This window comes from Camellia sinensis, chromosome 15 (assembly GCF_055761805.1).
Source record: "Camellia sinensis isolate YWXY chromosome 15, ASM5576180v1, whole genome shotgun sequence".
NCBI classification, from domain to species: Eukaryota; Viridiplantae; Streptophyta; class Magnoliopsida; order Ericales; family Theaceae; genus Camellia; species Camellia sinensis.
The window spans coordinates 125,125,285-125,131,316 of NC_138975.1; the positions used below are offsets into that span (position 1 = coordinate 125,125,285).

Consider the following 6,032-nt stretch of genomic DNA (forward strand, 5'->3'; position numbering starts at 1 on the left):
ATTATTTGCCATTTGTTGAAATCTAATACTATTACAAGCTGGGAAAGGAGTTACAGAGTAGAGGTCTTAGAATTCTTAATTCCTGGTTAGCAGTTCCCTTACTTCTTCTGAGTTGCTTTGGAAGGTTAGTCCTGTCTTGACTAGTAGTAGAAAAAATGTTTTATTGTCTGGTAAGGATAGGTAGTGTATTGCAGGTCTTCTTGGACTCAAGGTCCTTTGTATGAAGTTGTACCCTTCATTGTCGCTAATCATTTCGTGCCGGTCTTGCTGGTACATGTTTAGGGATGTTGTGGGTTCAGTGATTGTGAGATCTATTGTCATGACTCGAACCCGCCCCCATGGGATTAAGGTCATACCCGGCCAGTAATCAAGAGACTACCTACGACTTCAAACCACATTGGATATATTACAACAGAGTTAAGGGGCCAAAACGGAAGCAAACTTAAAACTTTTGTCCATAGAGCTGTGCTTACATGGCACATCATAACATTTCATATATATTCGTTAATAACCTACATCAAAGGAAGTTAACATATAAGCTTTACACAACAGGATCATTTAGGTCATAGTCAGCCAAACCAAAAGCATATATATACAAAGGTGATTCAAAGTTTTCACCAACATAGCAAAAATTTAACAAAGGAACAAAATGGCGAAAACTAGTCTCATGCGTGAGACATGTAGGCTGACTCCTCAAAACTTTGACTGTTCCTCACATACTTCACTGAGGCTGGGTTTGTGCGTCTCTTGGCTCACCTACAGACACATGAATGAGAGTGAGTAAAAGTCCAGTGAATAATATCAAATTAAGATGATACCTGAGTGCAATTTAAAACAGATACATCGGACGGCCTTAGGCCCAATTCCTGTTTCTAGCTCGTACATCAAGCGACTACAGATCTAGACATATCTAACGGCCTCGGGCCCATTTCATTCATGTCCAATGGCCTTTGGCCCAATCATTCGTGTCTAACGGCCTTTGGCCCAATCATTCATGTCAAACGACCTTTGGCCTAATCATTCATGTCAAACGGCCTTTGGCCCAATTGTTCATGTCGAACGGCCTCTGACCCAATTATTCATGTCGAACGGCCTTCGGCCCAATCATTCATGTCGAACGTATGTTTGTCCACAATTCAAACTAACAAACTCATAAACTCAAATAAGAGTAAGCAATTGGACAAACAGCATACTTCAAAATATTTTTATTATGATATTACTCACAGTATTCTGCCGGTGGATTTGTCTTTGTGCTCGACCCTACATAAACTATAGCACATAATGGGTTAGAAACAATTCAATCCGTTCTTAATTTATTCTCTCCTCTTAGGCCTCTTTCTTATTTTTTTAATCCATTCACAAGGCTCAATGCATGCCTAAGAGTGATTAGAAATGAAAGAGAACGGAAAACAGAACACAGAATAACTTTACAAAATTTCTGAAACAGGGCTTCCCGCTCGAGCGTGGCTTTTGTCGCTCGAGCGGACCCCCATAGTCTGCAAAAGTACTGGTTGCCCCATATTCACGCTCGAGCGCGACTTAGGATGCTCGAGCTAAAGGTCAAACACGTGATTGGACGCTTGAGCGTGATTCTCCCCGCTCGAGCGGACGTCTATGTCTACAAAAGTACTGGTTACTAACATTTCACGCTCGAGCGGCGATTCCCCTGCTCGCAGAATTTTGGGTTTTCCAGAACTATTCTTGAGGTTCAAACTTGATATTCAAAGGCCCTAAACCCATGATTTTGGTTCAAAAACATAGAAACACATTGTACAATATGAGAATGTAAGAATATGAAACCAATTTGTTCAAAATCATGGTCCTTTTTCCAAAATCATTTTGAGTTCTCTTCATGGGTTTCAAAACACATATATTCAACTTTATACAAACCCCATATCTTCATCAATCAAGCATGCATGTAAATTTTCTACTGCAATTCCATTTCAAATGGCACCAATGATGCTTAAAATCAAGAAACTCAACAAAACCATGCTTGCATGTGTGATTTGGTGTGATATTCTTCATGTTTTCACAATCAACTTCTAATTGTAACATGAATCTTTTAAATTGAGTTCCATACCATGGAAACTCTTACATGCATGTAGTATATGACTCTCAAATCAACATGAGCTACAAGTTTCATGCTCAAATATGTAAATCCATGGCAATTTCTTACATGCATATGCATATAGACTTCAATTTCATCAACATCAATTCAATTCATGTTCTTGATTGCCATTTAATCTTGAATCCACAAAATTACAAACTCAAACTTATGAATTTATGCTCAATTACTCACCTATGAGCTCTGATCTTGCTAATTATAGTTGATTCTTGAGATAGTCTTCCAAATCCACAAACTTTGAGCCAAAATGCACAATCTTCCCTCTTCCTCTCTCTAAAATCGGCCCTCTCTCTCTCTCTAGAGTGATTTTCAGATTTTGAGTCTAAGAGGAGTGAAGTTAAGTGTAGTATGGCCCTTTTTATATGTTTGCCTAATCAAATTTGATTAAGGCTAAGTAATTGAGCTCAATTAATCGTTCTGAATCTAATTATTTTGATCCAAATCAATTTCTAATTAAATTTCACCATAGGTTCTAAAAATTACGCTAATCACGACGGCATAATCAATTTCGGCTTCTGTGGCCGATAAGGCCTTCAATTTTCAGTTTTTAACAGCAAGTTGAATAGATTTCATACGGTGAACAGATAGAAATTCAAAATCACATATAATCATATAATTGACACTCAAAATCACATTAAATACATAATCACAATCATAATTAAAACTAATTAGCATAATACGGAACATGGTTATCACATCTATATGCTAGGTTCCTTATATGTGAGTATTGTGAGGCTGTTTATACTAACTGTTTTGTTTGCAAGCTGTACAGCTAGTCTTTCTTTAGAGAAGGTGTGTTGAGTGATGTAAGCCAAATATTGCTAGGTAGTCGTACTTGTGTGGAGCTGGTGAGACTTGTGGGTTGAGTGATGTTGAGCACATATATATATATATATATATATATATATATATCTATTTTATAATTTTTGTTGTGTAGATTGGCAAGCTGGTACATATTGTGAGGGAATTTTTCGTTTGGTGGGTTGAGATGAATGTTAGCATATATTTTGTTGAGTGTTTTATGTTTGAGTTGAGAGTGTGGGTTAAGTGGCTGAGGACTATATTGTGTGTTTGTTCTCAACTTGTTTTGTTCTTTCCTTTTGGTTCCCACTGGTGGTTGTTATACTATTCAAAATGGGTCTCTCATGTGTTCAACACCCCTATAGCCCCTGTTATGTGGTGGTTGAACATATGTAATCCTATGTTTGAGTGGTTGGTTCTAGTATGGAGCTTGATTGGGGTTTTTTTTTTTTTTTTTTTTCTTTTTTGGTTTTTTTTTTACTGATATCAACTTCTTTATGTTGCCTTTTAGATTGAAGTGAAGACTGCACCAGATGATTTTGATTTCCTACAACCAATTAGACCAGACATTGTTTCACTCGATACATTGAGTTTCACAAGCACACTTTTTTAGTATTGTATCATTTTGAGGCATTCATGAATGAATGGGCTCTATATGAAGAGTTTTAAACATCTTACCAACTTATTGTAGAACTAAGTAATTGCCTTTTTTTTTAAATTTTTTTATTCTTCAATCAAAAACTACAGGTGCTGAGCAGCAAAAGGAGAAGAGTCTAGTGAATGTCAAAGATTTGCCAAATATTACTGGTCCCTTTGCCTTGGTGAATGGGTGAGTGCCATTGCTGTTAAAATAACTTTTTTCTTGATTTGTTTTGACTTGGCAATTTCTTCTAATATGTTTGGATGCATTATGATAGATAGGCTTAATGAGTTATATTTTGTCCTATTTGCACATATGATGAACTGACTACAATTATACCAAATTAATCAATTTCACTTTTATGCTTCTTGATTCCTTAATATCCTGATATTATGTGGTTTGGCATTTTTATTTTATAGTTTAGAGTATGTGCTTATATGTTTACACCAAGTCTTGATGAATCAGTTTTCTAGATAGAATAGCTACTTTATTTAGTTATTTATTTATTTATTTTATTATTATTTTTTTGAAAGAATTGAAGTGCTAGTTAAATTTGAGTTATGATTAAATTCTTTAGTTAAAATGATATGTGATCCGTAGAATTAAGAAATGCTTTTAGTGCACGCACATATATTTTAAGGCTAGTGATGCTTTGTGAGAAAATGTTGAGCAACTAAAAAATAATATATTGATAAAATGAGTTACAAATTGGATTGGTGTGATTTGGTTCTTTGTTCCCATAGTTCATCTTGGCTCATAATATTGGTCAACCAACTTTCCCAGGTTTAGGCCAGGAATGGGAATGAACTTAAAAACTGAACCAATTTGAGACTTTAACAATCCTACTCGGGAAATCAAAGCCAGACTTTCACTTATAAACAAGTTTATAGTTATCTTACTATATGAGACTTTCTTTTTTGGTGCTCCACTCAGAGAGAGTCCTATATTGCTTGGGAAGCAAAAAAGTTTCCCACTAGCTTATGTAATGGCATCCTCAATGTCTCTCTCTTTCCATATATTGGGTTATTGAATTGGGTTGTTGGCTTAGTGAGCTTAGCTACTGACACCTAATGATGGTATTTTTGGCATAGAAAAGATGCTTATCTTCTGAAGATAGCTTGGAATAAATGGAGTTCCCAAGAAGTTTTTGAGTTTATGAATAAGAATTTTACACTAGTCTGATCTGTGTGTGGGTACAAGCACACAAGATACACATACATGGAGACCAAAGAAAAAGACAGAACAAAAAGAAAGAAATAAAAAACAATTTAGATAGCATAGTTGTTTAGAAATAGGTCTCTTGATCGTAGTTTGCCTTATTTAGAATTTGTTTTGCCTCAGTCATAAGCTTTGGTTTTCTTTGATATAAATGTGGGATTGGCTATGGTTCAATTTTCAAAGTCACAATATTAGTCATTTACTGATCATTGTGAGGACTTGCTTGAGGATGATAATCAAGGCCAAGAAACAATCTTTACCATGAAAATGTCACTTTATGGTATAGAGTGTTGTGGTCTCTTTGAATAACCATGTGGTAAGCCAAACCTCCTGCAACACTTGAAGCCTCTATTCCTATGTTCTGGATTTAAAAAATAAAATAAAATAAATAAAAGAACAAATAAAACACATGCTTGGCCCTGATTAGTTCAAAAAAACCCTAGCACACAATGAATCAAAAATTTTAACTTCAAAAATTTCAAAGATATAAACCCTAGCACACAATGAATCAAAAACAAACTTCCAGAAACTAATATCAGGAACTTGATATATAAATAAAAATATGAGAAAATCAATAATTTTAACAGTTTAGGGTTTTCGATACCAGGTGAGAGAGAACTCGAAAGAGAAGTGAATCTGACTTGGTTTGACAAAAGAGAAACCCTTGTTGCAGAATATTTGAAGAAGATGATAGATCTACCATGGATTAAAGCTTATAGATCTCATAAAATCATAGATCTAGAGATTTCTATGTATATATATAGGCGGGGGGAGAGAGAGAGAGAGAGAGAGAGAGAGATGCACCAAATTTGCAAAACATTTAAAAAAAATGATAGATCTACCATGGATTCAGGCTTACAGATCTCGCATCTGGCTTGGATCGCCGCCAAAGAGGAGAGGCGTTCATATCAAACATTTGTCCGGAATTCAAACTAGCAAACTTATAAGGCTTATAAGGATATAAGCAATTGGACAAATGACGACTTCAAGGTATCGATATTACTCACGGTGATCGGTTGGTTGGTTTGCCCTGGAGCTCGACCCTACACATTCCATGAACACAAAAGGGTCACAAACAATTCGATCCGTTCTAAATTCACATATTTCTCTTTAGGCTTCATTCTTATCTCTTTAATACCCAAGGTGTATAAGTTGCTCGAACAACCGAGCCCTTCATTGATGCTCAATTTCGTGGGCTCTTCCGAGGACTAGATCCGACTGGAGAGACACCTCAGGGGAGTGCCCTCA

The 6,032-nt window shown here is 35.8% G+C and overlaps 1 long non-coding RNA gene across 1 annotated transcript; it reads right to left on the reverse strand.

The window, feature by feature from the left end:
- Positions 1 to 433: 433 nt before the first annotated feature.
- Positions 434 to 5,691, reverse strand: LOC114320562 (uncharacterized). The gene is made up of 2 exons (XR_014356464.1): positions 5,627 to 5,691; positions 434 to 756 (listed from the first exon to the last, which is right to left on the reverse strand). It is a non-coding gene; the product is annotated as an uncharacterized LOC114320562 (long non-coding RNA).
- Between the last annotated feature and the right edge of the window lie 341 nt (positions 5,692 to 6,032).